We start from the raw sequence: 23,763 nt of genomic DNA, 5'->3' as shown, positions 1-23,763 counted from the left end.
TTGTTAAGTTAAATTTAGTTTTAAGTTTTTAATTTTAAGTTTTAAAAAGAAATCAAGATCAGCCGCCGCACAAATATTGTACTACACAGAGTCAGAGAGAGAGAGAGACAGTGCGAGAGAATGCATTCGGTGTTCAATGCTTGTGTATAATTTGTTGGAATTATTATTCCTACTTTAGGCTAATGTAACTTTTTTTAGAATTGACCTAGAGCTTCAGTAAAACCACCATATGAATCCTTAAAGTATCAGGATTCCCTCGGAAAATTTTTATATTGCTAATTGACTTAGATCAGTGTTTTTTTGCCGTTAAGAAAAAATGAGGAAGATTTTTAGATTTTCAAAGATCGATAAAAAATAGTAAACATTAAAATATCGAATATTAAATTAAATAGAATCTTTATTATGTAGAGGACTAAATTTTGGCCAAAAATCGCATCGATTGATTAACGTGTTTAGCGTCCAGATTTTTTTTTATAGAAATTAGGGGTTTTTTGCCACTGGAAGAAAATGGGGGCATGTTTGTGGCCAAAATAAATCTTAGCAAATCAGTTTAGTGTTATAAGAATTGAATGGTAAAAAATTTTAATAGGGTCATTTAATTAGTTTAGGCTGTGCGTTGATTCTTGGTTTTCAATGAACAGTTTTATATATATAGATTTTAATTCAGTTTTAAGTTTTTAATTTTAAGTTTTAAAAAGAAATCAAGATCAGCCGCCGCACAATTATTGTACTACACAGAGTCAGAGAGAGAGAGAGAGAGAGTGAGACAGTGCGAGAGAATGCATTCGGTGTTCAATTTGTTGGAATTATTATTCCTTCTTTAGGCTAATGTAACTTTTTATACCCTTGCAGAGGGTATTATAATTTTGGTCAAAAGTGTGCAACGCAGTGAAGGAGGCATCTCCGACCCTATAAAGTATATATATTCTTGATCAGGATCACCTCCTGAGTTGATATAGCCATGTCCGTCTGTCCGTCTGTCCGTCTGTCCGTCTGTCCGTCTGTCCGTCTGTCTGTTTCTACGCAAACTAGTCTCTCAGTTTTAAAGCTATCGAATTGAAACTTTGCACACACCCTTCTTTCCTTTGCACGCAGTATATAAGTCGGAACGGCCGGGATCGGCCGACTATATCCTATAGCTGCCATATAACTGAATGATCGGAAATGCCATAACTCTGCTGTTTGTTAAGTTAGGAAGTTGGGACTCTCTATGGGTATTATATTTGGCCAATCAATCCGACGTACCAAATTTCATAGGGATCGGCCGACTATATCCTATAGCTGCCATATAACTGATTGATCGGAAATGCCATAACTTTGGTGTTTGTAAAGTTAGGAAGCTGGGATTTTCAATGGGTTTTATATTTGGCCAATCAATTCGACCTACCAAATTTCATAAGGATCGGCCGACTATATCCTATAGCTGCCATATAACTGAACGATTGGAAATGCCATAACTTTGGTGTTTGTAAAGTTAGAAAGTTAAGATTTTCTACAGGTTTTATATTTGGCCAATCAATCCGACCTACCAAATTTCATAAGGATCGGCCGACTATATCCTATAGCTGCCATATAACTGAACGATTCGAAATGCCATAACTTTGGTGTTTTTAAAGTTAGGAAGTTTGGATTTTTTATGAGTATTAAGAATGCATCATAGGAATAATTTTGGAGAATATTATTATAGAGAATTCTGCAAGGGTATATCAACTTCGGCTCCGCCCGAAGTTAGCTTTCCTTTCTTGTTTTGAATTGACCTAGAGCTTCAGTAAAACCACCATATGAATCCTTAAAGTATCAGGATTCCCTCGATAAATTTTCATATTGCTAATTGACTTAGATCAGTGTTTTTTTGCCGTTAGGAAAAAATGAGGAAGATTCCTAGATTTTCAAAGATCGATAAAAAATGGTAAACATTAAAATATCGAATATTAAATTAAATAGAATCTTTATTATGTAGAGGACTAAATTTTGGCCAAAAATCGCATCGATTGATTAACGCGTTTAGCGTCCAGATTTTTTTATAGAAATTGGGGGTTTTTTTGCCACTGGAAGAAAATGGGGGCATGTTTGTGGCCAAAATAAATCTTAGCAAATCAGTTTAGTGTTATAAGAATTGAATGGTAAAAAATTTTAATAGGGTCATTTAATTAGTTTAGGCTGTGCGTTGATTCTTAGTTTTCAATGAACAGTTTTATATATAGAGATAATATTAGCTTTAAATATTTATTAGGTATACAAAAAAACGATGGATAAATAAAAATGAATATCTGGATATTAAATTAAATGTTTCGTTTTATATATTTAAATTAATTATAAAAACATACCTTTTAACACAAACCATATAAAACTGCTTGAGTAAATAAGAATAGATTTAAATGCAGGTTGATAATATTAGATATGATGTTATTCGAATTAACTTAAAATTGTTTAAGTCATTAGATCAAAGTTTAATATATTTGAAAAAAAAATTAAATTTAATATTTCCATTTTAAAGTTAATAAAAACAGCCATGGATAAAAAAAATGCGAAATATATTTAATTAAATATCCTTTAGATATATTCAATTTAAATATAGTTCGCTTTGTTTTTGTTTAATAATCATATTATATTCAAATCTATTAAGCTTTATTGAAAAATTTTTAAATTTAACAAGCCAGTTTTATTTTTTTTGATTTAAAAGTTTTTTTTGTAGCTTTAAGGGGTTATCCGGGTCTTGGAGCACGAAAAAAAACCTATTTTCGTGAATTTTTTTTTAAGATCTTACGACAATTTCACAAATTTCATTTATTGTACATTAATGTTTATGGTTTGACCAACATTGTGTAAAAATTTGAACCAAAAATTTTTAAAATTGAGCCGTTGAGACAGGCTTGAACTTGACCTCATAAAAAATTGTGTCCTTGCGGTAGGCAAAATATCTCCGCCAATTTTTATCTGAAATCAAAAAACTAAAATTATTCTGATAGTGAATGTGTCTCGCTTGTCCTCTAAGAGCCATTTTTTTTAAAAATTAAAAATTGAATTTTTTGTAGCGCTTTTCTTATTATTATTATATATGTGGGATTTTTAAGTTTATTAGTTGAATATTAAAGTTTATTTGTAGTTTAGATTTAGTTAAGTATAATATAAAGAAATTAACATGGGTAAATTTGAATTTCACTCGTCTTTTTCGTCTTCTGGCCAACGTCTTAGGACCGTTCTCTTCAAAGGCTCGAACTCAACTCCTCCTTCGTTTCTCGTCGTCTTCCCGTCGTCTTCTCGTCGTCTCCTTGTCGTTCATCTTTCATATCTCTTACTTCTCGTCTTTCATCTTTACTTCTTCATATCGTTCTTGAATTTCGTCGTTCGTCTTGATCAGCTCAAAAGGTTGTTGTCTAGGGTAAACTTATTGTGGAATGGTTGCTACCCAAAGCAGACACACCCCACATTCGGCCATCCTGCTATGCTTTCGCCTCGAATGCATCTTCGTCGTCATCAGGTGTTGACCAGCGTTTTAAATATTCAGCACAAGTCGAAGAATTAATAGGGCCATCAAAATTGCCGATCTTCTTGACATCGTACGAGTTATTGCTTTTGGATTTGACAATCTTGTACGGACCCAAGTATTTAGGTTTCAACTTCAGGCCGCTGCCAAATTGTGTCCTTTTAATTGCGACAATATCACCGACGTGATACTGATTGGCTTGCTTGCGACGCAAGTTGTAGGTCTTTCTATTTTCGTCCTGGACCTTAGAAATTTGAGTCTTAGCTTTGCTTCTCAAATCGGTTCGCTCGTCACTGTACGCTGCTATCGCCTCCTTGTTGATCAAGTTTTGTAGCTTGACGTCCTCTTTGGTACGCATTTTGGTGCCTATCAAAAGCTCGAATGGAGTTGTGGCGATCGATCTAGCAAATGTGGAATTGATCGCCTGCTGAACTTTGTGGACGTGCTTATACCACTTGGTTGGGTCGTCAATGCTTAGTTTTGACAGAACTGATATTATAGTGGCGTTCAATCTCTCGACTTGCCCATTCACGCGTGGAAGTCCTGTGGTCGTCTTGATGGGTTTGATGTTTTCCTCGTCGCAATACTTTAAGAAGTCCTGCGATGTAAATGCAGACCCTCTATCGGAAATGATGATGGCAGGGTTGCCAAATACTGCACTTTGGTTATGCAGCTTTGTGATTACGTCGTTCGAGGAAGTCGATTTAGTCTACAACGGCTAAGATGTGCTTGTAGTCTTTATTGGTGGACTCTAACGGACCTAAGAAATCTACATGAAAGGTATCAGAGGGACGTCTCCTTTGTCCAGAGGATGCTGTAGTCCTTCCTGTTTGCCTTTATTACGATTTCTCACTGGATGCAGCAATATATGACCTTCTAAATCATTCCCTCAAGACTTAGAATGTAATACTCTGTGCAAATCAGATCCTTGACCTTCTTCGATGCGAAATGACCCTTCTCATGAGCTTTTGTGATGATTTCCCTTTGCATGCCTCTGGGCACCACAACTAACTCAGTGTCGTTGACAAGCTTGTGTAGTACCCCGCCCTTGAGAAAGTAGTCGTTGTAGGAATCTTTTCCATCGTTGAGAATATCGCATATCGCTCTGAGATGATCATCTCGCTCCTGCGCTTTTTGAATACCTATCGAAATACTTTGGTCAACTATTGTCATGATTGGGTAACGGCTGAGGGCGTCGACATGTTTCATACGAATTCCGGATCGATGCTCTACCTCATAATCGTATTCCTGTAAAAATAGGACCCAGCGAGCGACACGTGTGCAAAGATTTTGCTTCTCCAAAGTTTTTGTGAAGGCGTTGCAGTCGGTAATAATTTTAAAGTGGATGCCTAACAGATATACTTTAAAAAATCACTTTCTTCTACCTGACTCGGCATCTTACGCACTTGCAAACCGTCGCGATTGAAAATAATTTCAGCATGCAAACAAATTTCTTCGCCGACAATCAATTGGAAATCCATGCAACCGATGGGAACAACGTAGAAATCCAACTCGAACTCGTTATTGTCGATGAGAATGGTCTCTCTGAAATGTCCAATTGGATTTATTTTGTTTGCGTCGCGCTCGCTACCGAAACCAATTAGAGCCACACTACAGTTTTGCAGTCTCGGACGTCGTAAACCGTTATAGAGATCTTAGCGAACCAAGTTGAATTTGCTTCCGGTGTCGAACAGAGCTACGCACTTTTCGTTAGCGAGAACAACTTCTTTGCTTGTAAAATTACTTTTAGACCGCACTCGATGAGTGTTCACTTTGTTGCTCTCCGTTTTTTCGTTTTCATTACAATTGCGCGAAATATGTCCGTACTGGTTACACTTAAAACATTTAGTGCCGCGCTCTTTGTTCTTGCAATTATTGGACAGGTGTCCTTTTTCGCCACAGTTATAACAAGAAACCTCTTTTTTAAAATTCTTGTTAGGTGTTGCCACTTTCTTGCTATAAAGCGCATCGTTGTTTCGCTTTGGCTCCTCACGGTCGTACCCTTTCTCTCGCTCATTTTTAATGACATAACATTTCATCTTCTCTTTGAATTCAGTAATATTTCGGGCACCGTATAGGAGAGTTTTGTCAATTGAGTAATCGTCTATGCCATCAATTACGTACTGTATCAAAACCGAATCACAAATGTCTCCACAAATTGCCAGATCCTTCATTCGGTACAAGTATGCGAAACAACACTCGCCCTTTGCGCGTTTGCTTTTGCTCAACTGCTCGTGGATTTGTTTGCTGTTCACAATAGTTTTAAACTCATTTAAGAGAGCAATTTTTAGCGCATTCCAGGTGCTCAGACCTCTTTCACTCATAATGAACAATTTAGCAGTTCCTCTCAGCGATTTTTTCGCAAATATCAACTTCTGAACGTCATTCCAGCACATTATTACGGCTTGCTCTTCGAATTCAGTTAACCACGACTCGACGGAAATTGAGTTAGTACCGTCAAAGGTGCGAATCGAATCTTCCATGTCGCGAAAACTAAAAGAAAATCTTGGTGATGCCACTTCGTTGCCAAATTTTGACGACTTCTCTTTCTCTGCATTTTTGGCAAAATTAGGCGCATTTTGCATTTCGTTTTGTTCTGCAACAAACTCGTCGCTTCGTGTGGATCTTCCGCTTACAAATACATCGTCATTTTCATCTTCGTCGTCTGAGGAATCAATTTGATTGTATGCGAGGAGTTTGTTTTGCATCAAATTGCGAAATATGTGGAGTCCGACGTCGTCTACGTTGTAGGTTATGTTCAACACATTGCAAATTGAAGCCAGATCGCGTTCGTTTAGATTTTCCTGCACATACCTTTCCTTCGCTAAGTAATTTTCCGAGCTTTCGTCGAAATCGAAACCGGAAAAATTTCGAAGTCGTTGGCGGTTGCTTCTATCACCCACGCTCTCAAACACGTACTTGTGAAGGGCTACAATGTTCTCCCTCTTGCTATTGCGCAAATTTTCACTTATGAAAGCATTTAAACAACTCATGGTGGTGAAAAATTAAATTTTAAGGCGTCGAATTATTATTTTAAATTATGTGTGTAATTTCGTCTTTTCTCAATTTTTTTTTTTTTTTTTTTTTTTGTTTTTCACTTCTTTGTTTTTTGCTGGTTCACATCGCACATCGCACTCGGCTTCGGTTTTACTTTTAACTTCTTTTACTTAATCCCGGACGAGCTCCCAAATGTGGGATTTTTAAGTTTATTAGTTGAATATTAAAGTTTATTTGTAGTTTAGATTTAGTTAAGTATAATATAAAGAAATTAACATGGGTAAATTAGAATTTCACTCGTCTTTTTCGTCTTCTGGCCAACGTCTTAGGACCGTTCTCTTCAAAGGCTCGAACTCAACTCCTCCTTCGTTTCTCGTCGTCTTCCCGTCGTCTTCTCGTCGTCTCCTTGTCGTTCATCTTTCATATCTCTTACTTCTCCTCTTTCATCTTTACTTCTTCATATCGTTCTTGAATTTCATCGTTCGTCTTGATCAGCTCAAAAAGGTTGTTGTCTAGGGTAAACTTATTGTGGAATGGTTGCTACCCAAAGCAGACACACCCCACATATATATATATATAATTAATTATATATATAATTATGTCTAAAAAAAAGTGTGCAAAAGCAGAAGTTGATCGGTGCAATAGTTTTTGAGAAATCGTGACTACCGACTTCAAAAAAATGGTTTTGAGAAAAACGCGTTTAAAGTGCCGCATCTGCCCGACGCCAGACCCCGAATGGCCCGTTGTGACGTTCGACGCCTGGGCTTTAAATTTCTCCCATTCCTACAGTTTTGCTTCGATCGACTTGAAATTTTCAGACAACATTCCTGAAACTTTGTACTATTATATAAAAAAGTTGGAAAAAAATGAATTTTTTGAAGTGTCAAGACCCGGATAACCCCTTAATTTAAATATGTAAAATGAAACTATGAATTAAATATGCAGATATTAATTTTTATGGTATATAAAAAAGTTTTACATCTAGCTTCATTGCCATATATACATAAATGCAATTTAAATAATCATCCTGTTCAATCATAGAAGTTCTTTTGACACACAATTAGTTTCTTAGTCCAGAAATGATTTCTGGACGAAAATCGTCTTTTGGAACAAATACGCACACATCCTTATTCGTGCAATTCTATTTTTAGATTTTTACGCTCCCAACTTTGTGCGAGCGGAGATAGCGGAATTTTCGTCGCCACCAAAAAACGAGCTGCATATTGCAAAACCAATGTATGGGCGTTACGCATCTTAGAGTTTATATTGGTCTTTGGTAGAACAAATAGGAGATAGAGATAACGTAACTATAATAAACAATAAAAAAAAAACAGTACATAAAGATAGATTTTTTTATTTTTTTTTACATTTGCATTTTATTTATTGGATCTTCTCTGAATTGAGACTAACAATAAGTATATAGAATCTTAAATTAAAAAGCTATCTGACAGTCAAGGTGACTGGCGCGAAAATTTAGGGGCTCTAATAACTATTGCTGAGCTGGAAGGTCATTGCGTTGCAATCGGGTCCGGATGGAAGCCCTGGCTAGGCCCCTGGCGAGCTGGTTTGGATGAGAAGTTAGCTTGGTGTGGTAGGACGCTTTTTGTTTTGATATTTCATCTTTTACGGGTAGAATGCCAAGATCTCTGTGGATGTTGTCGTTCCGAACATACCAAGGTGCCCCAGTGATAGTTCTCAGGATTTTTGATTGAGCTCGCTGAATAATGTCGATGTTGCTGCTGCTCGCGTTTCCCCACAATTGGGAGCCGTAGGTCCAGACTGGCTTAAGCGTTGAATTGTAGAGCAGGACCTTGAAGTCCAGGCAGAGGGGGGAGCGCGCGTTTAAAAGCCAATGGAGACTGTTTGATTTTAGTTTTAGGTGAATTTTCTTAGCTTCGATATGTCTCCGCCATGTAAGTCTCCTGTCTAGGTGGATGCCAAGGTACGTTACATCGTCAGCTTGTGGAAGTGGCGTGTTATTCAGGGTTAGCGGGGGACACGTTTGTCTGTTAAGAGTAAACGTTATGTGTTTACACTTTTGCGCATTTATTTTTATACGCCAGTCTGATAACCACCTCTCAACTACAACGAGATGATCAGCTAGTAGTGCTGTTGCCTGAGTTGGGCATTTGGACCGACTTATGATCGCGGTATCGTCTGCGAATGTAGAAGTAGTTAGCCGCTCGTTCGTGGGAATATCTGCGGTGTAGAGGAGAAATAGAGTTGGACCAAGGGCGCTACCTTGGGGAACTCCAGCCTCTATAGCGTAGTCATCGGATGTTGTGGTGTTGCATCTCACGGCGAAGGCTCTGTTGTAAAGGTACGATTCCAGTATCCTGTGAGTGTTTCCTGGCAGGATCGTTCTGATTTTATGGATAAGGCCATCAAGCCAGACTCGGTCGAAAGCCTGTGCAACGTCAAGGAATACCGAATTCCCGAAGCTCGAATGCAGTCCTTATTTCTGTTGTTAATCTGTTGACTTGCTCTATTGTTCCATGGCTTTCTCGAAAGCCAAATTGATGTGCTGGAATAACGTTGTGCTCTTTCAGATATGGAATGATGCGCGTCAGAAGGCATTTTTCGAGCAGTTTTGACAGACACGAGAGTAAACTTATCCGTCTATACGAAGCTGGTATTGTGTGATCTTTCCCTGGCTTTGGGATCATTATGATTACCGATTTTTTCCATTTTTTTGGGAAACAGCCAAGTCGTGTAATCCCGTTGAAGAGTTTACAAATAACCTCAACTGCACAGTTTGGAAGTTCGATTAACATTTTGGGAGTTATTTGATCACCGCCTGGGGCCTTTTTTTGGTTTCAATTGCTCGCTGATTACTTTTGCAATTTCATTTGGTTGAAACAGAATTGGCTCCGTCTCAGATTCAATTCGAATTGACGGCGACGGTAGTGCGAATGAATTAGTTGCAGGGTTTGGCTGAAAAACATTTCGAAGGTGTAAAGCAAATGTACAAGCTCTGTCTTTGTCGCTTCTGGCCCAGCTGCCTGAAGAGTCTCTTATGGGGATTACTGTTTCGGCCGGCGCACTTAGTTTTGGGTGGGCCCTCCACAAGGGATGCTTAGTGCTGGTGGGTGAAAGTTTCTCAATGTACTGGCGTTGTGCTTTTTCTTCTTCTTGCCTTAGAGCCCTGGTAAGTCTGCGACCAGCTTCTTTAAGACTTTGTTTTGAGGATGGCGATCTGCTGGTTTGCCAAGTACGTCTCAAACGTCTTTTCTCCAGAACAAGCTGTTCGATTTCATGGTTAGTTTTGTGTTGGTGTGTGTGCCCATCACACCCTTGCGGTGTTGAGACTTTGGCTGCTGCGACGAGTACAGACTCCAGGGCATCGGCGTAGCAGTCGATGTCCTCCTTGATGTTGAGCTGTGGAGTTAGTTCAATGTGGGAACTTACGTACTTTTTGCTCGATTAATTCCGGGCTTTGAAGAAGAGTTATTAGCACTGGTGAGCGGTCCGATGATAGATCCAAAAGCGATTTTGCAGATATTAGATTGCGAGAGATGTTTTTTGTCACAGCAAAATCAATTAAATCAGGTAGTTTTCTAGGATCTGTAGGCCAGTATGTAGGGCTGCCTGGTGAAACGTAGTCCAGTTTGTTGCATGTTTTAATGAGTGCATTATACAGTTGCCTTCCTTTGGGGGTCACAAGGCGGGATCCCCAGTGCGTGTGCTTGTCGTTGTAATCTCCTGCTGTTATGAATCGCTCTCCAAGCGAATTGTAGAAGTCCATGAATTGGTCTTCGGAGACTGTAAAGCGGGGTGGGCAGTAGACAGCGGCAATGGCAAGGTTGTAGTTGCCCAACTGTAATTTTATCGATGTAGCTTGCAGATGATTTTTAGCAAACCGTTGGTGAATGTGGTGTTTGACGCGGTCTCTTATTAAGATTCCAGTGCCGCCATGCGCTTTACCATCTGGATGATCTGTGCCATAGAACGTGTATCCCCGTATTTGAAAGTTATATTTGCTGGTGAGATGCGTTTCTGCCAGCAACATAACGTCGATGTGGTTTTCGTTCAGAAATTGAGTTATTTCAGGTTTATGCCGTGAAACACCGTTGGCGTTCCACAGAGTTATTCGAAGGCTAGGCATGGTTTATTTGGACTGCTGAGCTGCAAGCATTTGTAGTAAGATATTTTGGTTTTGCATAAGGGTTTGCATGGTGGTTTTCATGAAGGACATAAATTCCATCATATTTTGTTGCAAAGTAATCATCATAGATTCCATGTTACTTTGTGGCTGTCCCATGGCCTGCTGGATGTTATCAACTTTCGGCTCAATGTGAGCTGTGCCTGATCTTAGAGCACTGGCGTAAGAAATTCCGTTGGTGGTAATTGAAGGGCCAAATGATGATCTGGCTGCTTTTGCGAAGAAAACTTCCGGTGCCGTTTGTGATCTCATGTAAGTGTTTTGTGTGTTCAGGGAGCGTGCCGTTGTTGCTCGTTGCATCCGACTTTTCATCGCCTTGTAGACTGGACAGCCTCTGTAGTTAGCTGTGTGGTTTCCTTGGCAGTTTACACACTTTTAGTGAGAGAGTCTTCCTTGTTGGCAGGGCAGGGTTCGGAGCCGTGGCAGTTTCCACAAGCGACACATACTGACCTGAGGGTGCAGTAAGCCCTGGTATGACCGTATTCCTGGCTGTTTGTGCATTGCACTGGTCCGGTCCGTTTGTGCGGCTCTTCCACTGTGATCCTACAGTGCAGAAGGTACTGCAACTTGTAGATCGGGTGCACTGCGTTTTTTTTCAAAGTTCTGCTGTCTGGCTCCAGCTCGACCTTGAAGAGTGGTTGCGGCTTCTTGTTTTTGTTCATAATGTTTATAACATTTTTTGCGCAAAAACCGTTTTCTTTAAGGCCTCTGTAATTTCGCAGGGGGTCACATCGGGTTCTATTCCCTTAAGCACAACTTGCAAACCTTTGCAACTTTTCAGCTGGTACGTGTAGTAATTCTTTTTGGCATCGTTTAAGTACTTCGACACTGCTCGGAAATCGTCTTCGGTTTTGGTTTGGAGTTTAGTTTCGCTTATATTCCCTTTCATAAGCGGAATAACATGAAAGTTATCTTTTCCGACAAGCTCAACTATTTTGTTGACTAGGGCATTCGAGATCTTCTCCCGAATAAAAATAGGTGGGGGCTTTAGTTTCCTTGGGGCTAATTGTTCAGACTCTGTTTCAGGCTCCGCCAGAATGGAAAATCTGTTTTCATCTAATGGCCCGGGATTTACAGGGCCTTTGTTGGAACGATTTATTTTGGGCTTATTGCCGTCCAAGTTTTTTGGGGGTGTTAGCTTGCGCTTGGAGATATTAATGTAGCGATCCATGCCTGTCTGAATGGGCGAACCCGCTTGCAGAATTGTCACTTCTTCTACCGTAGCTTTGTTTTTGCCGTTTGCACCGATTTTTGCACTTGGTTGTGTTGTTGCTTTACCCGCAGCACAAGAAGAGGGTGGAGTCGTTATTGCATTGTTGGCGACAGAGACCGTTGTAGTAGTCGTAGTAGTTTCTGTTGTTGTTGCGCTAGGCGGCAGAAGCTCTGTTGGAGTCTTGCATTGCTCACTCCATGGCGTTCGAGCGGTGAAGAGCAGGGCGGGAGAGCAAGAGTTAGCTCTCTGGTTTTCGGCGGTCAGTAAACTTGCACCTTCAAGCACTTTCGGTTCTAGAGTATTACTCGTCACCGTAAAATAGGCGTTGTTACGGGCCAAAGAGAGACGACGTTTGTCTTGTTCTCTCTAAATTTTTTCACGGGCTTCGTCTTGTTGTTTTTGTCGTTGAGTGCGCTGATCCACGTTCTTACTCATTTGTTTATAGTTAGTGCGTAAAGATTAATTATTTAATTAATTAAAACTTTAGTTTACGATATGCGATTTGCATCGCAAAACGCAAAACCTCGCGCTTATTTTTTTTTCGAACGTTTTCGACTGATTGGCTAATTGATAGATTAAAGATAGATTAAAACTCTTTATTTCATAGTCAATTCTTATTTCATAAATATATCACGTATGGCCATACATAATGAAAGAGCATATAGGATTACCATATCTAAAATAAGAATACACAATAATAACAAAAAAAATAATAGAAAAATTAAAAACAAAAAAACAAATTTTTAAATCTTATTGTTATAAATATCAATTTTCTCAAAGTTTTCTCAAAGAAAATAACTCCATTATATTACGTTATTTTTCAAAAGGAGGGAGATGTAGTATGCACACATATGAAATATATATATCGACCACCCACTGTACCAAGAGTACCAAGAGGGCAACCACTGTAACACTTTGTCGCAGTGTTTATACAATTCAGGGTCTCGGTCATCAACCTAAGTGCCCGAAATACGAACCGCCCGCTGTGCCTTGGCTCACATGCTGAAAGTGCATGTGTCAGCATAAGTGCAACACGAGCGGACCTCATGTATGTATGTGCATATACCTCCGCACTCCAGACTAAGTGAGCATATACATATATATTAAGAATATATAGGCCGTCTCTCCGCTGCCGCTGTTGGCAGCGCCGCTACGAGCTACTACCTTTTTAGCTCCTAAAGCCTAGAATCCAGATCGACAAACGATTACGCTAGCGTAAAAACTTTAATCTTTCCAGTGTGACCAAAAGTTTGAGAGTTCATCAGATTTGAGCGTGCTACGGTCGTACTGTCAATCGGCTGGGTTTGTTGACAAGCAGTTAAAATTCAAATATCGTATTTGCGGGAAAGAGCCTTAAAAGATATTATCAAATACCTTGGCAAGACAAGTCTGCCGCTGTACAAAGAAATTAAAAAACAATACAATTTAAATTTAACAGTTTTTTTTTTTAATTTACTGATAATTATTTGCTAATTTAAAGTTCATAGCTGCACTTTTATTGTGTTTTTCGTACATTCTGGACCTAAAAAACATTTTGCTCTGACAAGAGGCACCCCAGATAGTATTAATGTTATTTTGTCCTCACATGTAAACACCTGCAATCGACTTTTGTGAGTTTTTTGAGTTTTTTCCTTCATTTCTTATAATGTTCAGTGAGAAGCGCACGCCAAAAGATTAAATTTTTTAATCTTTTCGCTAGGGTTCACCCAAAGTTTATTTCCACAGACTGGCAACGCTGTGGAATTTTCTGGTATTTTTTTCGTCGATCAGGGGACCGACGTGAAAAAAAGGCGCGACGAAAAGTGAACGCCAGCTGTTTGCCTCTCGCTCTCTCTCATGACTGGAGTTTACGTCGAAGTGGATACTAGGCTTAAGTAAATTAAGCTAAGCAAGAAACTCTTTTGAGCTCAGAGCGGCAACAACGGCTGCTCTGCTCCAAATATAAATGATATAAAAATAATAAATAAAGAATACCAAAAAGAAACCAAATCGGACTCATAATATTGAAGGAACATGGGAAAAGCAATGTAACCTATTACATTCCAACAAGGTGTCATTTATAGAAAAAAAAATCATTTGTAAAACTGTTTCAAAAAAAAACCATGACCCCAACCCTTATGACAAGGCTCAAATCCAAAGAAAATCACCTCGATTTTTCAGGTTTTTAATCAAAACCCTGGGAAATAGTGGTCGTATGTTGGAATATCATACCTCGTTGAATTCGTTACAAAATTTCCAACAAAGTGTCATTTACAGAAAAAAAAAATGATTTGAAAAATTTTTTCGACAAGAAATCATGTCCCCCACCCCATTGTGACAAGGCCCAGATGCGGATAATATCAGCTCGATTTTTCAGTTTTTTAATCAAAACCCTGGGAAATAGTGGTCGGATGTTGGAATGGCATACCTAGTTGAATTCGTTACAAAAATTCCAACAAAGTGTCATTTACAGAAAACAAAATCGTTTGAAAAATTAAAATAAAAAAAAAAACATGACCCCCACCCCCACAGAAAAAAAAAAAACAGTAAAAAAAATTTTTCGAAAAAAAAACAAGACCCCCACCTTTATGACAAAACCAAAATCCAACGAAAATCAACTCGATTTTTCGGTTTTTTAATCAATCCCCTGGGAAATTGTGGTCAAATGTTTGAATGTCATACCTCGTTGAATTCGTTACCAAATTTCCAACAAAGTGACGTTTCCAGAAAAAAATATCATTTGCAAAATTTTTTCGAAAAAAATTATGAGCCCCACCCTTATGACAAGGCTCAATTCCAAAATCACCTCGATTTTTCAGGTTTTTAATCAGAACCCTGGGAAATATAGGTCAGTTGTTGGAATGGCATACCTAGTTGAATTCGTTACAAAATTTCCAACAAAGTGTCATTTCAAAAAAAAAAAAATCATTAGAAAAATGTTTTCGATAAAAAAACATGACCCCCAACCTTATGACAAGGCTCAAATCCAAAGAAAATCACCTCGATTTTTCGGTTTTTTAATCAAACCCCTGGGAAATTGTGGTCGAATGTTTGAATGTCATACCTTGTTGAATTCGTTACCAAATTTCCAACATAGTGGCATTTCCAGAAAAAAATATCATATAAAAAAAATGATGAACCCTACTCTTACGACAACGCCAAAATCAAAATAAAATCACCTCGATTTTTCAAAACCCTTGAATTCGCTACAAAATTTCCAACTAAGTTTCATTTACAGAAAAAAAAATCAGTTGAAAAATTTTTTCGAAAAAAAATCAGGAACCCCACCCTTATGACAAAACCAAAATCCAAAGAAAATCAACTCGATTTTTCGGTTTTTAATCAAACACCTGGGAAATTGTGGTCGAGTGTTTGAATGTCATACCTCGTTGAATTCGTTAACAAATTTCCAACAAAGTATAATTTCCAGAAAAAAATATCATTTGAAAAATTTTTTCGAAAAAAATGATTAACCCCACCCCTACGACAACGCCAAAACCCAAAGAAAATCATCTCGATTTTTCAGGTTTTTAACCAAAACCCTGGGAAATAGTGGTCGGATGTTGGAATGGCCTACCTAGTTGAATTCGTTACAAAATTTCGAACAAAGTGTCATTTACAGAAAAAAATCATTTGAAAAATTTTTTTCGAGAAAAAACATGACCCTCACCCTTATGACAACGAGGTATGATATTCCAACATACGACCACTATTTCCCAGGGTTTTGATAAAAAATTTGTCATAAGGGATGGGGTCAGGTTTTTTTTTTTGTAAAAAATTTTACAAATGTTTTTTTTTTCTGTAAATGACACTTTGTTCGAAATTTTGTAACGAATTCAACAAGGTATGCCATTCCAACTTCTGACCACTATTTCCCAGGGTTTTGATTAAAAACCTTGAGCCTTGTCATAAGGGTGGGGGTCATGATTTTTTTTGGTAAAAATTTTTCAAATGATTTTTTTTCTGTAAGTGACACTTTGTTCGAAATTTTGTACCGAATTCAACTAGGTATGCCATTCCAACATCCGACCACTATTTCACAGGGTTTTGATTAGAAACATGAAAAATCGAGGTGATTTTCTTCGGATTTGAGCCTTGACATAAGGGCGAGAGTCATGCTTTTTTTCGAAAAAATTTTTCAAATTTATTTTGTTTTCTGTAAATGACACTTTGTTGGAAATTTCGTAACGAATTCAACTAGGTATGCCATTCCATCATCCGACCACTATTTCCCAGGGTTTTGATTAAAAACATGAAAATTCGAGGTGATTTTATTTGGATTTGAGCCTTGTCATAAAGGTGGGAGTCATGGTTTTTTTTTTCGAAAAAATTTTAAACTGATTTTTTTCGCAAATGACATTTTTTTGAAAATTTTGTAAAGAATTCAACTATGAATGCCATTCCATCATCTGACCACTATTTCACAGGGTTTTGATTAAAAACCTGAAAAATCGAGGTAATATTCTTTGGATTTTAGCGTTGTCGTAAGGGTGGGGTTCATCATTTTTTTTTCGCAAAAATTTTTCAAATGATATTTTTTTCTGGAAATGCCACTTTGTTGGAAACTTGGTAACGAATTCAACGAGGTATGACATTCAAACATTCGACCACAATTTCCCAGGGGTTTGATTAAAAAAACCGAAAAATCGAGTTGATTTTCATTCGATTTTGGTTTTGTCATAAGGGTGAGGGTCATGTTTTTTTTCGAAAAAATTTTTCAACTTATTTTTTTTCTGTGGGGGTGGGAGTCATGTTTTCTTTTTAAAAAAATTTTTCAAATGATTTTTTTTTCTGTAAATGACACTTTGTTGGAAATTGTGTAACGAATTCAACTAGGTATGCCATTCCAACATCTGACCACTATTTCCCAGGGTTTTGATTAAAAACCTGAAAAATCAAGGTGATTTTGGATTTGAGCCTTGTCATAAGGGTGGGGGTCATCTGTTTTTTTCGAAAACATTTTTCAAATGATTTTTTTCTGTAAATGCCACTTTGTTCGAAATTTTGTAACGAATTCAACGAGGTATGCCATTCCAACCACTATTTCCCAGGGTTTTGATTAAAAAACGAAAAATCGAGCTGATATTATCCGGATTTGGGACTTGTAATAATGTGGTGACGGACATGATTTCTTTGCGAAAAAATTTTTTAAATGATATTTTTTTCTGTGAGTGACACTTTGTTGGTAACGAATTCAGCAAGGTATGCCATTCCAACATTCGACCACTATTTCCCAGGGTTTTGATTAAAAAACCGAAAAATCTAGGTGTATTTCTTTGATCTAAACCCTGGGAAATAGTGGTCGAATGTTGGAATGGCATACCTCGTTGAATTCATTACAAAATTTCCAACAAAGTGTCATGTACAGAAAAAAAATAATTTGAACATTTTTTTCGAAAAAAAACATGACCCCCACTCTTATGACAAGCCAAAATCCGAAGAAAAACAACTCGATTTTTCGGTTTTTTAATCAAACACCTGGGAAATTGTGGTCGAATGTTTGAATGTCATACCTCGTTGAATTCGTTACCAAATTTCCAACATAGTGGCATTTCCAGAAAAAAATATCATATAAAAAAAATGATGAACCCTACTCTTACGACAACGCCAAAATCAAAATAAAATCACCTCGATTTTTCAAAACCCTTGAATTTGCTACAAAATTTCCAACTAAGTTTCATTTACAGAAAAAAAAATCAGTTGAAAAATTTTTTCGAAAAAAAATCAGGAACCCCACCCTTATGACAAAACCAAAATCCAAAGAAAATCAACTCGATTTTTCGGTTTTTTAATCAAACACCTGGGAAATTGTGGTCGAGTGTTTGAATGTCATACCTCGTTGAATTCGTTAACAAATTTCCAACAAAGTATAATTTCCAGAAAAAAATATCATTTGAAAAATTTTTTCGAAAAAAATGATGAACCCCACCCCTACGACAACGCCAAAACCCAAAGAAAATCATCTCGATTTTTCAGGTTTTTAACCAAAACCCTGGGAAATAGTGGTCGGATGTTGGAATGGCCTACCTAGTTGAATTCGTTACAAAATTTCGAACAAAGTGTCATTTACAGAAAAAAAATCATTTGAAAAATTTTTTCGAGAAAAATCATGACCCTCACCCTTATGACAACGAGGTATGATATTCCAACATACGACCACTATTTCCCAGGGTTTTGATAAAAAATTTGTCATAAGGGATGGGGTCAGGTTTTTTTTTTTGTAAAAAATTTTACAAATGTTTTTTTTTTCTGTAAATGACACTTTGTTCGAAATTTTGTAACGAATTCAACAAGGTATGCCATTCCAACTTCTGACCACTATTTCCCAGGGTTTTGATTAAAAACCTTGAGCCTTGTCATAAGGGTGGGGGTCATGATTTTTTTTGGTAAAAATTTTTCAAATGATTTTTTTTCTGTAAGTGACACTTTGTTCGAAATTTTGTACCGAATTCAACTAAGTATGCCATTCCAACATCCGACCACTATTTCACAGGGTTTTGATTAGAAACATGAAAAATCGAGGTGATTTTCTTCGGATTTGAGCCTTGACATAAGGGCGAGGGTCATGCTTTTTTTCGAAAAAATTTTTCAAATTTATTTTGTTTTCTGTAAATGACACTTTGTTGGAAATTTCGTAACGAATTCAACTAGGTATGCCATTCCATCATCCGACCACTATTTCCCAGGGTTTTGATTAAAAACATGAAAATTCGAGGTGATTTTATTTGGATTTGAGCCTTGTCATAAAGGTGGGAGTCATGGTTTTTTTTTCGAAAAAAATTTTAAACTGATTTTTTTCGTAAATGACATTTTTTTGAAAATTTTGTAAAGAATTCAACTATGTATGCCATCTGACCACTATTTCACAGGGTTTTGATTAAAAACCTGAAAAATCGAGGTAATATTCTTTGGATTTTAGCGTTGTCGTAAGGGTGGGGTTCATCATTTTTTTTCGCAAAAATTTTTCAAATGATATTTTTTTCTGGAAATGCCACTTTGTTGGAAACTTGGTAACGAATTCAACGAGGTATGACATTCAAACATTCGACCACAATTTCCCAGGGGTTTGATTAAAAAAACCGAAAAATCGAGTTGATTTTCATTCGATTTTGGTTTTGTCATAAGGGTGAGGGTCATGTTTTTTTTCGAAAAAATTTTTCAACTTATTTTTTTTTCTGTGGGGGTGGGAGTCATGTTTTCTTTTTAAAAAAAATTTTTCAAATGATTTTTTTTTCTGTAAATGACACTTTGTTGGAAATTGTGTAACGAATTCAACTAGGTATGCCATTCCAACATCTGACCACTATTTCCCAGGGTTTTGATTAAAAACCTGAAAAATCAAGGTGATTTTGGATTTGAGCCTTGTCATAAGGGTGGGGGTCATCTGTTTTTTTCGAAAACATTTTTCAAATGATTTTTTTCTGTAAATGCCACTTTGTTCGAAATTTTGTAACGAATTCAACGAGGTATGCCATTCCAACCACTATTTCCCAGGGTTTTGATTAAAAAACGAAAAATCGAGCTGATATTATCCGGATTTGGGACTTGTAATAATGTGGTGACGGACATGATTTCTTTGCGAAAAAATTTTTTAAATGATATTTTTTTCTGTGAGTGACACTTTGTTGGTAACGAATTCAGCAAGGTATGCCATTCCAACATTCGACCACTATTTCCCAGGGTTTTGATTAAAAAACCGAAAAATCTAGGTGTATTTCTTTGATCTAAACCCTGGGAAATAGTGGTCGAATGTTGGAATGGCATACCTCGTTGAATTCATTACAAAATTTCCAACAAAGTGTCATGTACAGAAAAAAATAATTTGAACATTTTTTCGAAAAAAAACATGACCCCCACTCTTATGACAAGCCAAAATCCGAAGAAAAACAACTCGATTTTTCGGTTTTTTAATCAAACACCTGGGAAATTGTGGTCGAATGTTTGAATGTCATACCTCGTTGAATTCGTTACCAAATTTCCAACATAGTGGCATTTCCAGAAAAAAATATCATATAAAAAAATGATGAACCCTACTCTTACGACAACGCCAAAATCAAAATAAAATCACCTCGATTTTTCAAAACCCTTGAATTTGCTACAAAATTTCCAACTAAGTTTCATTTACAGAAAAAAAATCAGTTGAAAAATTTTTTCGAAAAAAATCAGGAACCCCACCCTTATGACAAAACCAAAATCCAAAGAAAATCAACTCGATTTTTCGGTTTTTTAATCAAACACCTGGGAAATTGTGGTCGAGTGTTTGAATGTCATACCTCGTTGAATTCGTTAACAAATTTCCAACAAAGTATAATTTCCAGAAAAAATATCATTTGAAAAATTTTTCGAAAAAAATGATGAACCCCACCCCTACGACAACGCCAAAACCCAAAGAAAATCATCTCGATTTTTCAGGTTTTTAACCAAAACCCTGGGAAATAGTGGTCGGATGTTGGAATGGCCTACCTAGTTGAATTCGTTACAAAATTTCGAACAAAGTGTCATTTACAGAAAAAAATCATTTGAAAAATTTTTTCGAGAAAAATCATGACCCTCACCCTTATGACAACGAGGTATGATATTCCAACATACGACCACTATTTCCCAGGGTTTTGATAAAAAATTTGTCATAAGGGATGGGGTCAGGTTTTTTTTTTTTGTAAAAAATTTTACAAATGTTTTTTTTTCTGTAAATGACACTTTGTTCGAAATTTTGTAACGAATTCAACAAGGTATGCCATTCCAACTTCTGACCACTATTTCCCAGGGTTTTGATTAAAAACCTTGAGCCTTGTCATATGGGTGGGGGTCATGATTTTTTTGGTAAAAATTTTTCAAATGATTTTTTTCTGTAAGTGACACTTTGTTCGAAATTTTGTACCGAATTCAACTAAGTATGCCATTCCAACATCCGACCACTATTTCACAGGGTTTTGATTAGAAACATGAAAAATCGAGGTGATTTTCTTCGGATTTGAGCCTTGACATAAGGGCGAGGGTCATGCTTTTTTTCGAAAAAATTTTTCAAATTTATTTTGTTTTCTGTAAATGACACTTTGTTGGAAATTTCGTAACGAATTCAACTAGGTATGCCATTCCATCATCCGACCACTATTTCCCAGGGTTTTGATTAAAAACATGAAAATTCGAGGTGATTTTATTTGGATTTGAGCCTTGTCATAAAGGTGGGAGTCATGGTTTTTTTTTCGAAAAAAATTTTAAACTGATTTTTTTTCGTAAATGACATTTTTTTGAAAATTTTGTAAAGAATTCAACTATGTATGCCATCTGACCACTATTTCACAGGGTTTTGATTAAAAACCTGAAAAATCGAGGTAATATTCTTTGGATTTTAGCGTTGTCGTAAGGGTGGGGTTCATCATTTTTTTTTCGCAAAAATTTTTCAAATGATATTTTTTTCTGGAAATGCCACTTTGTAGGAAATTTGGTAACGAATTCAACGAGGTATGACATTCAAACATTCGACCACAATTTCCCAGGGGTTTGATTAAAAAACCGAAAAATCGAGTTGATTTTCATTCGATTTTGGTTTTGTCATAAGGGTGAGGGTCATGTTTTTTTTCGAAAAAATTTTTCAACTTATTTTTTTTTCTGTGGGGGTGGGAGTCATGTTTTCTTTTTTAAAAAAATTTTTCAAATGATTTTTTTTCTGTAAATGACACTTTGTTGGAAATTGTGTAACGAATTCAACTAGGTATGCCATTCCAACATCTGACCACTATTTCCCAGGGTTTTGATTAAAAACCTGAAAAATCAAGGTGATTTTGGATTTGAGCCTTGTCATAAGGGTGGGGGTCATCTGTTTTTTTCGAAAACATTTTTCAAATGATTTTTTTTCTGTAAATGCCACTTTGTTCGAAATTTTGTAACGAATTCAACGAGGTATGCCATTCCAACCACTATTTCCCAGGGTTTTGATTAAAAAACGAAAAATCGAGCTGATATTATCCGGATTTGGGACTTGTAATAATGTGGTGACGGACATGATTTCTTTGCGAAAAAATTTTTTAAATGATATTTTTTTCTGTGAGTGACACTTTGTTGGTAACGAATTCAGCAAGGTATGCCATTCCAACATTCGACCACTATTTCCCAGGGTTTTGATTAAAAAACCGAAAAATCTAGGTGTATTTCTTTGATCAAAACCCTGGGAAATAGTGGTCGAATGTTGGAATGGCATACCTCGTTGAATTCATTACAAAATTTCCAACAAAGTGTCATGTACAGAAAAAAAATAATTTGAACATTTTTTTCGAAAAAAAACATGACCCCCACCCTTATGACAAAGCCAAAATCCGAAGAAAAACACCTAGACCCTAGGGTGAGGGTCATGTTTTTTCTCGAAAAAATTTTTCAAATGATTTTTTTCTGTAAATGACACTTTGTTCGAAATTTTGTAACGAATTCAACAAGGTATGCCATTCCACCTTCCGACCACTATTTCCCAGGGTTTTGATTAAAAACCTGAAAAAATCGAGGTGATTTTCTTTGGATTTGAGCCTTGTCATAAGGGTGGGGGTCATGATTTTTTTTGGGAAAAATTTTTCAAATGATTTTTTTTCTGTAAGTGACACTTTGTTCGAAATTTTGTACCGAATTCAACTAGGAATGCCAGTCCAACATCCGACCACTATTTCACAAGGTTTTGATTAGAAACATGAAAAATCGAGGTGATTTTCTTCGGATTTGAGCCTTGAAATAAGGGCGAGAGTCATTTTTTTTTTATCGAAAAAATTTTTCCAATTTATTTTGTTTTCTGTAAATGACACTTTGTTGGAAATTTCGTAACGAATTCAACTAGGTATGCCATTCCATCATCCGACCACTATTTTCCAGGGTTTTGATTAAAAACATGAAAATTCCAGGTGATTTTATTTGGATTTGAGCCTTGTCATAAAGGTGGGAGTCATGGTTTTTTTTTCGAAAAAAATTTTCAACTGATTTTTTTTTGTAAATGACATTTTGTTGGAAATTTTGTAAGGAATTCAACTATGTATTCCATTCCAACATCTGACCACTATTTCACAGGGTTTTGATTAAAAACCTGAAAAATCGAGGTGATTTTCTTTGGATTTTGGCGTTGTCGTGAGGGTGAGGGTCAGGTTTTTTTCCAAAAAATTTTTCAACTGATTTTTTTTTCTGTGGGGGTGGGAGTCATGTTTTCTTTTTTAAAAAAATTTTTCAAATGATTTTTTTCTGTAAATGACACTTTGTTGGAAATTGTGTAACGAATTCAACTAGGTATGTTATTCCAACATCCGACCACTATTTCCCAGGGCTTTGATTAAAAACCTGAAAAATCGAGGTGATTTTGGATTTGAGCCTTGTCATAAGGGTGGGGTCATCTGTTTTTTTCGAAAACATTTTTCAAATGATTTTTTTTCTGTAAATGACACTTTGTTCGAAAATGATTTTTTTTCTGTAAGTGACACTTTGTTCGAAATTTTGTTCCGAATTCAACTAGGAATGCCATTCCAACATCCGACCACTATTTCACAAGGTTTTGATTAGAAACATGAAAAATCGAGGTGATTTTCTTCGGATTTGAGCCTTGACATAAGGGCGAGAGTCATGTTTTTTTATCGAAAAAATTTATCAAATTTATTTTGTTTTCTGTAAATGACACTTTGTTGGAAATTTCGTAACGAATTCAACTAGGTATGCCATTCCATCATCCGACCACTATTTTCCAGGGTTTTGATTAAAAACATGAAAATTCGAGGTGATTTTATTTAGATTTGAGCCTTGTCATAAAGGTGGGAGTCATGGTTTTTTTTTCGAAAAAAATTTTCAACTGATTTTTTTTCGTAAATGACATTTTGTTGGAAATTTTGTAAAGAATTCAACTATGTATGCCATTCCAACATCTGACCACTATTTCACAGGGTTTTGATTAAAAACCTGAAA

Source organism: Drosophila rhopaloa, unplaced genomic scaffold, assembly GCF_018152115.1.
Source record: "Drosophila rhopaloa isolate 14029-0021.01 unplaced genomic scaffold, ASM1815211v1 contig_152, whole genome shotgun sequence".
NCBI lineage: Eukaryota > Metazoa > Arthropoda > Insecta > Diptera > Drosophilidae > Drosophila > Drosophila rhopaloa.
This window is presented reverse-complemented; position numbering follows the sequence as displayed.